The 18,970-nt window shown below is 34.9% G+C and overlaps 1 protein-coding gene across 3 annotated transcripts in view; it reads right to left on the bottom strand.

Annotated features, from left to right (window-relative positions):
* The window catches only part of LOC129768843 (uncharacterized), a 539,752-nt gene that overhangs the window by 371,915 nt on the left and 148,867 nt on the right, over nt 1-18,970 (bottom strand). The window lies entirely within an intron of this gene.

Here is an 18,970-nt window from a genome sequence, read left to right as displayed (position 1 = left end):
ATAGAGGGGCTAGTGGGTCACAAAAATTGCTCGTTTGAGAGCAACGTATATAAAATTTTCAGGTATGCCGTGTTTCATTACGCAAGCTATAAATAAATATAGAAAGCATATCTTTTACTGCTAAACCCAGTGTACATATTTGAAACGAGACAACCACCTCGCAAACCACTTGCAACATAATTGCCATATTTGTATTTTTTGCTGTAAAATTTTCAATGAATATAATAAACGCCAACATTGAATATCAGATAATGCAATAATGCATTGAGTTATGTAGCATACCTGGAAGCTATTTCTATATACTTTGGGGCGAACGGCACAAATGTCATCAACACAAATGCAAGCAAGAATGCAAGCGGTTGTGCGTCGCAGGGATACCAGGTGATTTTTTTCAAAAGTCTTGATATGGTACGAGAAAATGTCTTCACCATAATATCGGAGGAAAGTTCTTCACACAAAAATGGAACTGTGATAACTCTATCTGTTTATTTCAGCTTTGAAATTTTGGTTGTAACTCAAACCATATCCATGAAACTAATTGCTAAATTAATTATCGGAAAACCTTCGATTTGTGAAGTGGTCGTTTGAAAGATCTAGGTTAATCTATTGTCTAGTAGGGCCAAAATAGCAGAAATTCTATGCCACAATCATTCGAATTTTCGAGCGCAAATGAACTAATGTCTTCTAGAGACAATATGTATTCAAACCGCTTCGTTCGCTGAGACTATAGCCCTTTTTTTAAAGATATTTTCGGTCAATAGTTAGAATTTCATGGAAATAATATCTTTTAAAAATCCACGTACGCTATCATACTGAAATGTCTTCACATATTTCATAATGTCTTCAAAATGTATTCACAAAATCAAATTAATTCAAAATGAAGACTTGTCTTCTGACCTGGCATCTCTGGTGCGCCACAAAGTGGAAGAGAGACGAAATCACTAGAAAACATTGCCTGACTAATTTCCAACAACGATGATAATTTGAAATTTTCATTAATTTGTTTTTTCACTTGTTACATGATATTTGTTAACTGTTTTTTTTTGTTTTAATTAATTTATTTATAATGAACGTAAATTCTAATGGAAGAACGCGTATTATTTGTTCAAAAAGAACATGCCTATTATTGACCAACTTACCCCGTGTGTGGGGTTAGTTGGACAATTTATTCTGAAATATGAAGACGTCAAATAAAAAAAATCAATTAATTTCTCTGGTTATTTTTCATTGAAAGGGTAAAAGGTAAGCTTCATTGTGGTACATAATATTCTAACGCAAAACTTCGTACTATAATATTATAGCCATATTTATTCAAAAATGACCAACTAGCCCCGCCCTACCCTACTTATCAATTTAAAAACTTGCATTTTATTAAGGGTGGTTTGGAAGGTCGAAAAAATCGATTTTTTTGCATTTTTGGGAAGCCCTCAGTAATGTTGTCCTCAAAGGATTTTTCGATATTTGATTTTTTTTGAAAGTTTCAGTCAAAAGTATGAGGTCACCTCAAGGGATATAGTATTGCAGTAAGAGTTTTTAAACGCGTTTATCTGGAAATCATGATGTTTCAGCTGGTAGTATCAATATTTCAAGATCTACTCGACCTACTCGATTTGGCTGAATTTTGTTTGTCAGCATGTAAAAATGAATTATCTAAGGCTTTACATAGTCATTTTTTGATATCTCATTTTTTCAAATTTTTATGAATTTTTTAAACAGCGATTGTTTCATGAAAAATAACTTTTCCAGAGGGAAAATCCCGAATCATTTTCACTACGCCTAAATGTTTCTAGGTTTTATCAAAACTGTGCTGAATAATTTCAAGAAACCGGAATATCTGACGAATTCAAGAAATGATAAAATTAAGTTTGAGGGAACTGTTGCGGCCTCAATGGAACAATCGGATACGAAAAGGGAAGAAAACACATTTATTTATTAAAATCACTTTATTCACTAAATTTATAAACATAATCACTCAACACTAAAAATAACATTAAACATTAATCACAATTTACGCGACTTCCCTCACCAGACACAATAACCTGATACAAAATTATTTGTTTGCATCACACATAATACACAAAACAACAGCATGACAAAAAAAATGTATAAATAATCACAAACAATAACAATCGAATTGTCAAGAATTGAACGCATGGAAACGGACCCGCTATACAATGAGGAATTGTTTATAGCGAATATTCCAGACGCATAAAAAAAAAAGCCAACCATATAAATAGGGCACGAAATGTTGAGAACAGGGTCAGTTGCGAATAAACTCTAGATCAGTATAGATCAAGCGTCTTGACTATATTCGATATCATCTCTTATCACTCATCGGGTAGCCAGTCTACTCTACTTCGGAACCCTGCTCAGATACCTTTCTGGGCGGAGACATTTTTGGCGCTGTAGACAGGATTCTCTACTCTATACACAACTCTTCGGAACTCCGTTCAGGTATCTCTCTGGCAGGAACATTACCTTATATGATGTGTATGTACGAGTAGCCGGAGTAAATTACTCAAGAGAAACTGTTTGATTTCAAAGTCAATGTCAAAGTCATGAAATCTATTAGATTGTATATACCATTTGCTCATCGGATTCAAAGCAGAATCTACTTTAATGATGAAACTATGGTAAATACATCTATAATCGATATAAATATAAAAAAACATCAACATTAAAATACATTCATTGCTTGTGGTCCTCATTTGGTGAGTAGAGCCTCATTCCAAAGTATGAACGATGAATTCAAAGAGATGCTAAAAATTTATTTCTCTACAATTCACTGCTGTGCTGTTGTTTTTTTTTGGGAATAATTATAAGTGACAAAAAATTCCTGCAAAGTTCTCTCACTAGCAAAAACTTGAACTATATGACCCGCATCAAAAATACTAGAAAACAAACATGTTCTGGAAGGATAGAATTTTTAAGCACAAAAGATGATGACGAAGATTGTCGAAAATGATGAAAATGAAAGATTGTAGAACAAAATAATAATAATGTAGTATGCAAAATAAATTTGAACATATATAAATCTGCCGATAAAAAAGTTGTTTTTGTTTTCCCAAAAACTGGCACGAACTTTCCGGACAACTCAATACGAGCTATCCTGATATCTTCCTGATTTTGATTTTCAATCTTCCTGATTTTTGAAAATTAGCTTATACAGTATCATGAGAGTTTCGAATAAGAGCTTGTGTTAATTGATATTGGAATACCAATATCGCCCTTTGAGAATCCCTGCTTTAGTGGAGATTGTGAAAATTTATCATTATAACATAAAATCATCATCAGACATAATTTCCGTTCAGTATTAATCCATTATAAAGAAACATGTTATTTTTTATAAGGTACATGGAAAATATGTATTATGCGGGAATATCTAACTAAAACGTGCGACTTTTGAACAATTGATTACAGAAAACTGTTCCTGTATTGTTGTGGTTTAAGAATGTAATATGCGAATATTGCTATGCGCTATAGTTTCATTAGAAGACACAAGGATAATGTTGTGCGGGTGGCAAGGTCAAATTATCACTAAAAATAAAATTTACACTAAAAAAATTTAGAAAATTAAAATGATTTTTTTCTCAAAAACGTAGGATTTAAATTTACATTTAGAAACATCAAACATATTTAAAAACAAATATACTGAAGAAAAAATTTTTGAAAATTTAAATTTATTTTTCTCAAAAAGTAAAGGGCGAACACGAAATTATTGTGATACATTCAACGGGTCATAACTTTTTTACCATTGGGTAAAAATCAACCAAATTTTGCACACTTTCTCATTGATGTGTATTGTCTACATGCTGTCAAACTCGAAGTCGTGTTTTTCGATTCAACGAAAATGGAGGTGAACCAACGCGAGTCGAGAGAACAAATTTTATTCCAAACACCTGGAATTCCCTGACCTGTCGCACCGGCAGTTGGGAAAAATGTTGAACATTCACCATTCAACCGTTTCCAGAGTGTTGAAGCGGTTCCAGGAGCGGTTGACGTTGGACCAATTCAAAGGAGCTGGAAGAAAACCGGGACCGGAGAACAAAAAGACGGAGGGAAAGGTGAAGCGGATGATTAAAGCAAATCCCGACGTCTCAAGCCGTGATTTGGCTAAATAGATCGGCATGTCGCAGAGCTACGTCCAGAATGCAAAGAAGAGAGCTGGGCTACATACATACAAGGTACAGATCTTCCCAAACCGCGATGAGCGGCAACAATCGACGGCTAAAACTCGGGCACGGAAGCTCTACGAGAAGATGTTGACAAAATATGGCTGCTGTGTGATGGACGACGAAACGTATATAAAAGCCGATTTTAAGCAAATTCCGGGGTTGGAGTTTTTTACCGGCAAGAGCAAGTTCGATGAGGACGACAAATTTAAGAAGAAGAAAATGACGAAGTTCGCCTCCAAATATCTCGTTTGGCAGGCCATCTGCTCTTGCGGACTGAGGACTAAGCCTTTCGTGACAAAGGGCACAGTAAATGGCGAGATCTACAAATCTGAGTGCCTCGAGAAGCGCCTTTTACCGTTCTTGCAGCAGCACGACAAAGCTCCGCTATTTTGACCAGATTTGGCATCATGTCACTATTCTAAAAGTGTCCTGGAGTTGTATGAGGCCAATTCTGTCCATTTTGTTGCAAAGGACATGAACCCGCCAAACTGTCCGGAGCTGCGCCCGGTGGAGCAGTACTGGGCAATAATGAAGCGGGAACGTCGGAAGAGCAAGAAGACAGTCAAAGACGAGAAGGACATGTTAAGAAAATGGAAAAAAAACTGAGAAACTGGTACCGAATGACACTGTAAAGACTTTGATGGAGGGCATCAAGCGAAAATGCGTTCAATTTTACACCCAAGGCTCCATCGATTAACTTTTCTTTTGATTTTTTAAGTAAATATATGTATAAAACCACCCTAAAATTTTGGTTTGATTCTAAACATGATAAGAAAATTGGCATGACATTTTCGGTGTCGCAATAATTTCGTGTTCGCCCTTTATTTAATTCCAAAAATTCTGAGAAAAAAGCCTGAAAAACGGATAGTATCTAAAACTTGGCAAGTCACGAAAATTCTACGGTGTATTGTTGCATATTGTGTGGGCTATTCATATGATTTCGAAACGTGGAGAAATTATTAAAATTCACATTTGAAAACATCAAACATGTTTAAATCAAACTTGGCACTGAAAAACATATTTTGAAAATTAAAATTCATTTTCCTCAAAAAATATTTAATTTCGAAAATTCTGAAAAAAATATGAACAGCACATAAAATAACGAACAAATTAAACAAATTATCTGAAAATTTGCCGAATATTCTATAGACGAATTCCATGCCAACTCGACTGGCCGTTGGCAGCACCATCTCAGCAGTGAAACGTTGTGGGTGTAAAGACATGAGTCATTGAAGCAACTTTGCATACTTGAAATATTCGAAAAATAATTAGACTACTTTTTGAAAAAAGCCAAATTTTTTTTCTTAAATTTTTACAAAAATTTATAACTTAACAACTATTAAACCTACAAAATTCATGTCAAAGGATGAAATGTGGGAAATTGTTTAGATTTTTACAAAAAAATACCAAAAATTTTTTTGGAAATCAATCTCGCTAAAAAAAAGTTATTCTAAAAATTAAAATTCATTCACATTAAAAACGTATTTTTTTTAAATTCCCAAAAATATGTATATGAATAGCCCTTAAAATTTCTAAGAAGTCGTTCATACATCGGAAGACGGGCACTTTTACAGGGAAAAAGTTTTTCAAACAAAAATTTTTTCATATTTTCTTTGAAAAAAATGCAACTGATCCTAATTTAAAGTCAAGATAGCAATATAGTGTATTCGACAAAGTTTTAGATCTTATTTAAATATGAACTATTGTCGAAGACACCAACTTTCTATCTTTTATAGTTTTAGGAATATAAGTCATTTTTTGTATAAATACTCCTGAAAAAAAAATTTTTTTTTGCTCGTAACATTTTTGTGTGTAAATTCTCACGTTTGATATGTTCTTGACATGTTTCCAAATAGAGAAAAGTTAGCAGAGCAAGTAAATTGCGATAATTATAAATAAAAATGCTACGAATTAAACATTAATAGTATTTTTTCTAAGAAAAAAAAATTAAAAAGTGGTTGTTCGAAAAACTATTTCCATGTAAATGTGCCCATCTTCCGATGTATGGTTGACTTGTTGAAAATTGTATGGTCTATTTATATCTATTTTTTTTTCAGTATTTTAAAAGCATATGTTTTCGAGAAAAGTTAATTTAAAATTTCAAAATATTTGTTTTCAAATGAAATTTTTTTCCATACAATTATTTGACAATTTTTAATGAAAACCTAAATAATTTCCTACGTTTCATTCTCTGACCATATTTTTGTAGATGTTATAGTTTTTGAATTAATATTTTTCGAAAAAAAGTTGAAAAAACTCAAAATTAAAAAGAAACCTGAAAAAAAATATCAGACCTACAAAAATTTAGTCGAAGAATGGAATTTAGGAAATTATTTTGGTTATCATTAAAACTAGCTGACCTGGCCAACTTCGTCTCGCCCAAAATTTATTTTTCGTTATCACATCCACGTTTTCTTTCCTTTTTTTCCTTTCGAACGAAGATCAGTTTCGTTAGCGCAAACATCAAATAGACTACTGACGCTTGTCAATGTGTAATTGTAGAACATATGCGAATTGAATTTTTCGAACTTTTCTATTTTTTTTCAGAGTTTTCCGAAAATTTTCAATTGTCATGTTTGGTTGAAATATGTGTATTATTTTTATGGGACGCCCTCTCCATTCCAGAGGAGGGAGGGGTGTCATATCATCATAGAAACATTTCTCGTACCTAAAATCACTTACAACCCAAATTTGACTCAATTTGCTTGATTATTTCTCGAGTTATGCAGAACTTTGTGTTTTATTAGTATGGCAACTACCACTTAGAGAGAGGGGAGGAGTGTCTATTCATTTTGTGCCCCCTAAAACCTTCAGATGCCAAATTTGGCTCCAAAAACTTGATTAGTTTTCGAGTTATATAGAAATTTGTGTTTCATTTGTTTGGCAGCCATCCCTTAGAGAGGGGGAGGAGTGTCTATCCACCATAGAAACATTTAATGCACCCTAAATCCTTCACATGCTAACTTTGGTCCTGTTTGCTTGATTAGTTATTGAGTTATGCAGGTATTTATGCTTCATTAGTTTGACAGACCCCCCCCCCCCTTTGAGAGGGGGAGGAGTGTAAAACCAACATAAATGTATTTACTACACCCTAAAACCGTCAAGTGCCAAATTTGGTTTAATTTGCTTGATTAATTCTTGCGTAATGCAGAAATTTTAGTATCATTTGTATGGCAGCCCCGCTAAGAAAGGGAAGAAGAGTATCTAACCACCATAAAACATTTATTGCACCCTAAAACCTCCATATGCCTAATTTGGTTTCATTTGCTTGATTAATTATCGAGTAATGTAGAAATTTGTATTTCATTTTTATGGCAGACCCCCCCCCCCTAAGAGATGGGGGAGGAGTTTCTAACCACACTAGAAACATTTATTGCACCCTAAAACCTCTAGATGCCTAATTTGATTACATTTGCTTAATTAATTATCGAGTATTGTAGAAATTTGTGTTTCATTTGTATGACAGCCACCCCTTAGAGAAGGGGATGTAGTGTCTAACCACCATGGAAACATTTATTGCACCCTAAAACTTCCACATGCCAAATTTGGTTTCATTTGCTTGATTAATTCTTGAGTAATGCAGAAATTTGTGTTTCATTTGTATGGCAGCCCTCCTTATAGAGAGGGGTGGAGTGTCTAACCACCATAGAAACATTTATTGCATCCTAAAACCTCTAGACGCTTAATTTGGTTGCATTTGCTTGAATAATTCTCGAGTAATGTAGAAATTTGTGTTTCATTTGTATGGCAGCCCCCCTTTAGAGAGGGGGGAGGGGTCTCAAACTATCACGAAAACCTTCCCCGGCCCCAAAAACCCCTACATATCAATTTTCATGTCGATCGGTTTAGTAGTTTCCGAGTCCATATGAATCAGACAGACAGAAATCCATTTTTATATATATATAGATTATCAGAGAATTTTCAGGAAAAAAAATTAATTGCAAAAAAAATATTTTGAAATTAAAATTCATTTTCCTCGAAAAGATATGCTTTTAAAATTCTGAAAATTTTATATAAATAGACCATACAATTTTCATCAAGTCACCCATACATCGGAAGCCACATTTACATGGAAAAAGTTTTTCGAACAACAAGTTTTTTTCGAAAAAATGCTATTAATGTTCAATTCGTAACATTTTTTTTGTATAAATTATCGCATTTCAAATGCTCTGCTAACTTTTCTCTATTTAGAAACATGTCAAGAAATGTTACGACCAAAACATTATTTTATCAGAAGTCTCCATACAAAAATGACATATTCCAAAAACTATAAAAGATAGAAAGTTGATGTCTGTGACAAAAGTTTATCTTTTAACAAGATCTAAAACTTTGTCGAATACACTATATCGCTATCTTGACTTTACAAAATTAGGATAAGTTGTATTTTTCAAAGAAAACATGAAAACATTATTCGATAATCAATCAAGCAAACGGAAACAAAATTGTGTATGTGGAGGTTTCAGAGCTGGCGGGGGGGTGTTTGCATAACTCGAGAACTAATCAAGCAAATTGAACCAAAATTTTAGCATATGGAGGTTTTAAGGAGCAATAAATGTTTCTATGGTGGTTCGAGACTCCTCTCCCTCTCTAAGAGGGAGCTACCATACAAATGAAACACAAATTTCTGCATAACTCGAGAACTTATCAAGCAAACGGAATCAAATTTGTCATGTGGAGTTTTTAGAGAGCACGATACGTTTCTATGGTGTTTCGTCACTCCTTCCCTCTTTGGGAGGAGAGGTCACATAACTCGAGAACTAATCAAGCAAATGGTACCAAATTTGGTATGAAATGGTTTAAGGGTACAATAAATGTTTATATGGAAGTTCGACACTCCTCCCACTCTCTAAGGTTGAAGTTTGCCGGGTCAGTTAGTTATAACATAAAAGCATTATCAGACTTAACTCCGTTCAATAAGTTTCATTTAATTCACTCCGATGCATACTGGCCAAGAATGAAACTCACAACATGCACAATGTCACTCAAGTATCCATCCTAACGATCTGGGAACTTTGTATGGCGACTAGCAACAAAACCTTAATAGTCGCATGTTCGAATAGAAAAACTGGAACCATTACAAGGAGAGAAAACGATTCTATCATTTTAATGGTTTTATTAAATGAAATATTTTTCTGCTGTTGCTGTTCCCCTCCGAAGTCAAGCTGGGGAAAATCAACAAAATGTTTCACAACTTCATCAGTGAGAGAATGTACGAGTTGATGCTGGGGGATCAATTATTGTCGAGAATAAAAACACTGCCGTTGCCGATATAATGATGTGGGACCGGATCCGTAAATATTGTTCTTTCTTTGGGTAAACATGGACTGATTTGTTTATGCGGCAACTGTAATGTTTGAGAGACAGTTCCCGAAAGGCTCCTGTCAGGCGTCTTCGCTGATCCGCTGTGTAAGAAGCTGATCCATTTAAATGAGTTGAAATATCATCCAGAGGTCAACAGATTTGTTCCACGGAAATGGTTTGCTGATTCCCAGAAGCTGCAATAAATCCCCACGAAGCATCTCGGCTACGTCGGCCGTATTCTCGAAATAAGAAATCAATCCCCCGGAATTAAGAACAGACTCAGCATCAATCTCTCTTGATTTTCTTTTGTTTTTCATTCGCCAGCGATTCATATCCGAACAGATGAATGATGAGATAGTCGGAGTGAATGAGAGGGAGATTAGATAATCATCTCCATCCAGCCAGGAGGCTACGCGCAATATTGAATTTCATCTTCGGAAGAACTTCGTTATTTGTGGGAGCTCAGGAAAACGACTTTTTTTTCTTGTTGTTTTGATTCACAGTGGGGATTTATTTCGGTGAGAAGTTTAAGTATTGCTTGCTGTCGCTTCGATTTATACCTCGTGTTCTCGGAAGATACAATCCGAGCTACAGATGTTTTCCAATACACCTCCGCACGGAGTCTTGAATTGAGTCGTCAATCCTCTTGACTTCTGTATCAATATATAGGCTCCATTTCAAAAGAAAGAAATGTTTCTCTTATGCGCTCGAGTCGTGCTGAAAGACAGACTGTGGTGACCCGAAAATCATGCATTGTCGGTTAAGATGAATTAGTCGACGTGGGACACGGTCCGACACTGCCTCTCGGTGGTAAGTCATCGAATAAATAGGACACATAAACCATACATGGACAATCAGCAAAGGTAAACATAGCGTTTGATAATCGGTCATGACCTACATCATTTCATTATTTCTTGTCGTGGCTGCCTTCTATTTTGTGTTGGTGCCTCAGTATAACTCAGTATTGACACAATATTCTAACATGAATGAGCTTCGAACAGGTCATAACCTCCAGGGCAGTTGCAGTCATCTATATTGACAAGGGACATATCAGTAGTGGAAGATGACAAAAAGTTTACAAAAGATAACAGGATTCCACCCTAATTGTCGGTGGAAGCAAATTGAGTAGACAGCTAGTCTGGTGGATTTGTAGCGATGTTGAGTTCAACGTATTTGGTTCAGAATTCCTGTATCAAGAGCTTAAATTCAGCATATTCGTGCCGATTAAAAAAAACCATCATTATTATGTTGACATTAGAAAGAAAAGAAAGTTGACATTAGAAAGGGTTATAGAGTATTGATGTTCAAATGTGAAAAAAACACTGAGAATAAAAATTAGTCCTTTTTACTTTTTATTAATTTTTTCCCTTTTTTTTTTTTCAAAAAAAGCATTAATTTGCAATGTCTCAAATATATATTTTTTATTTTTTTTATTTTTCATATAAAATAGAAGTTATTTAGAAAATTTGAAAAATCAGTCCTAGATGGTAAAATAATTTTTGACAAACTTTGTGGAACATCGAAATTTTATGAATTTTTGAAACTTCGAATTTTTGTATGTTAACAATTGTTTTTAGCCACAAATTATGAATTCTGATATAGTTTAAAATAAAAAAGCTCTCTATTAATCTCCTTCCAAATGCAGCTATTCTCGAGATATTTGAAAAAACATTTCTAATTAATTGTCTCTTTTAATTTCAATTTCTTCAAAATTGATGTGTATTTTTTAAAGTTTTTTTTTATTTTGTCATATAAAATAGAAGTCAGGTAGAAAATTTAAAAAATGAGTCCAAGATGGTATAACTATTTTTGACGAACTTTGTGGAACATCGAGTTTTTATAAATTTTCGAAACTTCGAATTTTTGTATGTTAACTATCATTTTTAGAAACAAACTATGAATCCTGATGGGATTTAAAACAAAAAAGCTAATTATCAACCTCCTTCTAACTGCAGCCATTCTCGAGATATTCAAAAATATATTTCTAATTTATTATCATTTTTACAGTAAATAGGCTCTCTTAATGTGTTTGTCGTGTTATACCGTCATGTTCATGAGATTTTATGAATTTGCTTAAAATTTTTAACAACTTTTCCCAATACATAATTATGGTAAAATATATGTTTAAAAGTTACGTTGAAAAACATTTGAAGACATGTGAGTTTGAAATAAATGTTTTCCAACGTAAGTCCTAAACATACATTTTTACCATAATGTTGTATTTGCAAAAGTTGTTGGAAACTATAAGCAAATTCATAAAATTTATGAGCATGACGGTATAACACGACAAACATATTAAAAGAGCCTATTTACTATAAAAAAACACAATAAATTATAAATATTTTTTTAAATATCTCGAGAATGGCTGCAGTTACAAGGAGGTTGATAATCAGCTTTTTTGTTTTAAATCACATCAGGATTCATAATTTGTGGCTAAAAATGATTGTAAACATACAAAAATTCCTACTTTCGAAAATTCATTGAAACTGGATGTTCGTCAAAAATTGTTTTACCATCTTGGACTCATTTTTTTAATTTTCTTTCTTTTTCACTTACGAGTGTTCATCATTAGAGAAAATTTCTACGTAATCAGAATTATGTTTCACTCTAAATTACGATAGTTCTTCAATAAAAAGTTCGATTTTCACCCCCATCGACGGTACATAAATTAAAAAAATAAAAAATCAAAAAGGCAATTAATTGGAAATGTTTTTCCGAGAACGGCTGCATTTAGAAGAAGATTGATAATGAGCTCTTTTATTTTAAATCACATCAAAATCCATAATTTGTGGCTAAAAATGATTGTTAACCTACCAAAATTCGAAGTTTCGAAAATTCATAAAAATTCGATGTTCCACAAAGTTCGTCAAAAACCGTTTTGGACTCGTTTTTTAAATTTTCTTCATGAATTCTATTTTATATGAAAAAAAAAATTAAAAATATAACTCTTTCCAAGACACTATTTCGGTATGCCTCATAGTTTTTGGGATATAAATTATCAAAGATTTCTCTTACTAAAATCGATACGCCCTTTTCAAAAGTCGAAAAATTCCTAATTGCTGTGGAAAGCTCATATTTCCTCCAAACCAAATGGAATAGAAACTTTCATTCGAATCAAAAATACTCATGTTTTGTCATTTGTCGATTCTATTTGGAATTGCTCACCTTGCTCCTCTATTTCTTGTCGAGTGCATTATTTTATCGGAGACAACAAAATTTTTATTGATTTTCATTTTTTTGTTATTTTTTGCTCTCTCAGAAGTCATTAAAGATCTTTGATGAAGTCATTACTAATTTAATTATAATTTCACCGCAATCTTTAATTAAACCCTTAATAATTACACCACATAACGTGCCATTATAATCACATTCTCATCAACCCGCCAGGCCAGGATTCCGCGTGCCGAAGACACGCTTCCAACACCACACCTAGCAATTATCGTCTAACGTTCGCAATACCAGTCTTCTGCAAAAACAGGAAGGAAAAACACTATACCACACTATACCACTCTGATACTAGTTCTTCGGCGGCCTCACTAGCAACGGTCCACTTCCTTCAGCTGCACCGAGGCCGTTTCGATGTAAACAGGCGTAAAATCACTCAACGCATGTCCCCGGTACATAGCCTCGAGTCCAACTAAATGCGAACCTAGAAATACAACGGAATGAATTCATTATGGAGGACCAGAACTTTTGATTATGAGACAAAAGACCACGGGTGAGTGTGCCGAAAGGCGCCGAGGGCGGAATAACACCATAAAGACCGGAACAAAAGCCCTATGGTTGGTGGCAGGCATCAGGGTAGGGCCGAGCTGACAGATGGCCCAAACTGAGGAGCGAAGCGGACGGTTCGCTATTGTGAATTCCGGTGCATTATGCATGACCTTCACGGGTAGTCATGCGACGAAACGAAGGCTTCACAGCAACAGCTGATGTAAACAAATATTTTGGTGGACGAGGGCGAGCGTGCGGAACCATTGCGAACGGGAAACACGGTGATCACTGGACGGTAACGGATGGAAGTGATGCATCTGTGTATACATCTAGCGGTTAGCGAGGTATAGAATTACCTGTGCGCCTTGGGCCGCACAAACGGTGTGTGTGTGTTCGAGAAGGAACCTACAAGTATCGGGCGAAATGCATAATTACAGTTGCGCTTTTGCGGTGCCTGAACATCGTTAATGACGGATCGAATTACTCACGGGGGACCGAATGTCACCCAACATTATTTTCTTTTAGTTTTAGAGTCGTGTGCATTCGTTCAAGATGGGGATTTTTTTTTGTGTTTCTCCCTGAAATAGATCAGCTGACGATGGAGTGATTATTCATTTTCTTCCCGACTAGCATTCGCATCCGTTTCGTAGTGTCATGAATAAACAAATGAGTGCAAGACAAGAAAAAGCAACACAGTTCCCCGCGCACTGTTGAGTTCACCTTCGCTTGGTGCTGACATGACGACGGTGAGATATGAAAGTAATACTTGGAATTTCACTTCGTGGCATTTCTTACGGCGTTGATTGTGAGTCAACTGGATGGCAAAAAGCACAAGTGATGACTAGAATCAGTGAAATGTATGCCTCGTTTCTCCAGAAAAAAAGAGTTGTCATTTGGGGTTTCTATTTCAGAGGAAAAGGTATCGTCCGACATGGCAAAACCGCACATTATATCATTTTTTCTGTTGATAATGAACCGAAGTGATTCTTTATTGGCGTTCATTGGGTCAAATTATATTTGTTGAATTTTTAGCCTTAATCGAACGCAACAATATAGGGTAGATAGGGGCAATATGACCAGGCGGGGCGAAATGGACCACCGTTCGTTTGGGCTTGTTATTGAACCAATAACACTTATTTGCCAACAATTGTGTTAGAAATACTCTTAATAAGTATCTCCGTGAAAACAGTATTCAAAATCCATTTCTTGTATAAAGATATTGAGAGAAATATCACATTGACTGATTATCACGAAAAACATATAAAAAAACAGTCAACAAAATAAGCTCTGTACGCTCCATGCTGAAATTTATGACTCTGCTCTTTATATCAATTCGTACTGGTATTATTTCCGAACATTTTCACTGATTTGTCGCGCTGCTTTGCCGTTTCATGTAAAAGATTGGTTATTTTTTATTGAGCGTAAACGTACGGGGCGGAATGGGTATGCCTGCTTTGGACATTATGACCAGGTATTTTTTCAACATAACCTGTAAAAATAGTTGTCAAAATTTGTAAACATAGTTGGAAATAGATGTGGAATCATGGTGCGGATTTATATCAGAACATCCGATTGTTTTTCGAAAGTGTTACCCACAAATGTCACTTCGGACACGAGAAGCAACATCCGCCGCTAGGACTAAATGATTCAATCGCGTTGCCGTCGGGAAATTCTACTTTTTACTGGAGGACATACAGCAGAAATACAACACTCCACCAGAAAGGCAATTCAACGTCGATTAAACATCAGTGATTCCAGTAACTATCTTTTTTCCCATAGGAGCAGCAAGTAAACTAAAAATTATTATCTATATTCAACAGGTGCAGACCAAAAAATCCAAAATCCTAGCAATGCAGAGAAAAAGGCAGATGAGCGCAGGGTGCTGAGCAAGGAATAACCATTATAGAATATTCCACAGGACGCCTTATGTTGCTACTGTGGGACACAATTCATTTCCTCTACGGGTGGCGATAAACAGAACCAATGCTATCGATGCACAGATGTTTTCTGTTCTTGATTTGAGCGAGGTAAAATTGTAGTCCAATCACTGAAAGACACGTAAAAGATGCAAAATAGAATAAGCTTTCGTTTTATGAACTTGTTACGTTATTCCCCTACGAAAACATGCTTAAATTATTTAATCAATAGACATGGTCACATTGCCCCGCATGGTGGCCCATTTTGCCCCGTAGTGTTTTCGATCGATGGAAATGGAACACATTTTTAAAAGTGTAATTTTTCCACATAAATCTTTTTTAAAACGTATTCATACAACCTACATCGATCAATAAGGTTACAAATCGTGAGGTTTTAATATGTAGCATAATTTATAGATGTTCCTACATGAATTAGGACGTTTCGTTCTTAGGGGGACCATATTGCCCATATCTACCCTAAATCGCTTCGCGTTTCTAAAATTATACCATAATATATTTGCCAGAATTTTTCAATTTTTACAATTTATCAAATTGATTATCAATTGATTAATTAATTGATTACTAATGATTGAATAGATTTGTGGACGATTTTTTCACTAAGAGGCATACTTGTATATTTATTTTTAATTCCTTATTACATGCGCAGCTGTCGCAAAAAGAAAATCAATGGACACATCACTTAACAAGTTTTACGGATTGGTGGTAGATGGCACCACTGTTGATAGACCAATGTTAAATCTCCATAGTCTTCAGACTTTCTTGATAAGCTGACATTTTATCCACAAACTTCAGCGATCTATGTGACTTTTTTTAATTTTTCATAATAGCGAACATCTAAACTTGTGGGTACCAAAAGAGCATTTTCGCGTAAAATGATGGGTGAATTTTGAATAACTCAAAAACCATTAATCTTTTCCTTCATATTTGTAGGGTGAAACTATGGAAACATAGTCGAAATTTGTAGGATGAAGAACTTTCAGGAAATCAATTGTCACGTTCATTTCAATTTCAACTTTTTTATTCGTAAACATATTCCGATGATTTAATATGATTCTAGAGGGCATTTTCAAATCATAAAACTCATAGTATAATCATAGTTACTTCTCAAAACATCCTTTTTCGAGATATTCCAAATACAAGTTATGCACATTTGAATAATTTACTTTTCTTAAGTTACTTGTCTTAAATATTCGCGTTTCTCCTACAACAGTTAGTTTTGCCGAAATGTGTGATCATTTTTTCCACAATTCACAGTTTGACATCGATTATCTTGCTGTCAAAGAGTGGATTTTGGCCGAACAAATCGGAAAATAGAGTTTGCAGTATACAGCAACTATTGAAGAAACATTTTCATAAATTAATTTTAATTAAATTTCTCGCTTTTTATTGTCTCTATCATATTGCTTAAAATGTAGATTACTTCAGCGGGCTATATTTTTACCGAACCTTGTTATATACATTAGGAATACTTGGTACTTCTCAAATCGGTACTGGTATTCTTCAATCCCAGTAATCCTTTTTGTGTCGTATTTCTCCATTCTTTAATTCCCTATCCATATTATCCCCAACAAAAAGCCTTTTTTGGTTAAACAATCATTCCCTGAAAAAATTACACTCGAAAACTAAGCGGATTGGATAACGCGCACTTTCATTGAAATAACAATAATCTGATATAATTGTTTGAAACGTTGCTCGAATGTGAAATGCCAAAATGAAGTGAATTCGCTATATTCTTTACGCATACTTATATTTCGATTCTTCCGTTTCATCCACTTTTGCTGTCATTTCCTATTAATTTGAAAAGCAGAAGCTTTCATTAACGATTAGCTCGAATAGGCTATATTGATTATCATAATCAATTGAAAGTTTCATCCGTTTCACAATAATATTTTACGAATATTTTCTTCATTTAATGGACGTTAAATGGAAGTGCAATATTTTGAGCCAGCAGTGAATAATGTGCAAAATGAAATGCAGTAGGTTCATTCTTGAAAGGCCCTAGTGTTGAACTTTAATTTGAAATATTAGATTGGGGAAAAAGTTATCCATTATTTTTGGGTAATTCAAAACTATGTTAATAGGCTTCGAATTGTTCGATTTGGGTTAAATATGCATTGTTTTGTTGGAAAAAAATTACCATTCTAAAGGTAAACCCAAACTAGCGTTGGCAGAAAACATTTCATCTTTGGCAGAAATGATGCCATTTCCTGAGCTGGAGAGTCAAATGCGCAAATAATGAGCTGTTAAAAGTTAAAAGCTTAAAAATAGTTTGTATGTATGTGAGCAGACATCTCTTTTTGTTTTCTTTTCTCATTTCATTTGGGATTGTACAAAAAAAATCCATACGACGTCAGTGGGGATCGAACCAAGGCCGGCTGGAATGCAAAGCTATTTCACACGATCACGCTATCCATATAGCTGCCAGCGCTGTCATACAAAAGCGTGATAATATTGCACCTTATCATAAAATGAAGTTGGAAAGTGTTTTCTAAGAGGATAAAGAAGAACATGAACGAGAATATATCTTTCTTTGCCTGGGCCGTGTATTTGGCAAATTATACGATTTTGTTTAGATGGAAAAAAGTACATAGTTCTGAACGTTAATACTCTTCGGTTAATGTATCCAAAACAGAAGTGAACAATGTAAAGAATAAAATAGGCAGATTTTTACGATTCTACTCGCTACTCGGTATGGTTTTTCCTTTAGTGTCACGTTGCATCGAGCACGAGGTATAAATTTAATTGCTCTGTGGTTTGGATTTTTATTTCCACTCGGGATCACTCAGCACCATGTTGGAAATATTTCTGCTGTGCCGATTGCTAACGCTGCTCAGTGGAATTATTTTGACGTAGGATTACGTTTTTCGGGAACATATTGGGGTACAAATTGAAAATCGAAAATCGAGTACATCGTGAAAATTGTCCAATTTCAAGCGCTTATTGCTCAGTCATTTCATGATAGATTGATGAAATTTTCGCGTCAATCGATTTCGGCACTCCTTAACAATTTTTAATATTGAAAAAAATAATATATGTCATGAAACTAACTATCGAACAATTTAAAAATCTCAACCCCTATCCTAACTTAAATACCCACTTCTGATTGGTCGAAATTGACAACACATGCGGCGGGTCCCTAACAGAGACATCGTAACCAAGCTGCATTGGGAGATCGGCATTGCAAAAACACAAAAGTAGGGGGAGCTTTTGCTCTCGCCGAAATGTGTTCCCCAACAGAGACATCAAAACCAAGCTGTCTGGAGGAAATTGGCATAGCAAATATATGCAAGTCGGGGAAATTTTTATATTGCAAGTAAGGTGAGTGATACGATTAATTTTGGCAAATAAAATTTAAATTCGGAACTTTAATGTTGGTTGCTTCGTGAAATTTCATATCAATGACCGATCGTGTATTGTGAAAAATTTAGCACAAGTGTTCAGTCCACCGCTCAGCGGAGCGAACTGAATGTACGATCGACAGGATGGCGGAGGAAGTAAAGCAACGAGAGGACAACGAGCGCAAGAATACAACCAAAGGAAATAAAATTCAACCACCAACATGAGCCCCACCCGTGGGCGCGTGGGAGCGGCACACAGCGAAAGAAGAGTGCATTGCGAGCGCAAGCAACCTGCTCTGAGTGCAGAGAGAAGACTTGAGTTTCAACCGCCGCTAAGCAAAGAAGTTTATTTCGCGTGCTAAAGTTATTGGAAGCAAGAAACTAAAAAGAATGTTTGAACTTGTTAAATATTGTAAATTTGGTGTAAATAAAATGTGTACAAAGGAATAAGTTATTTATTTGCTATCAACCGATTAATCCCTCAATCGGTCTGTGGTGTGGTTTG

The sequence above is a fragment of the Toxorhynchites rutilus genome, chromosome 2, assembly GCF_029784135.1.
Source record: "Toxorhynchites rutilus septentrionalis strain SRP chromosome 2, ASM2978413v1, whole genome shotgun sequence".
NCBI lineage: Eukaryota > Metazoa > Arthropoda > Insecta > Diptera > Culicidae > Toxorhynchites > Toxorhynchites rutilus.
Note: the sequence above shows the minus strand (reverse complement) of the source record. Positions and strands in the feature narration are given on the sequence as shown.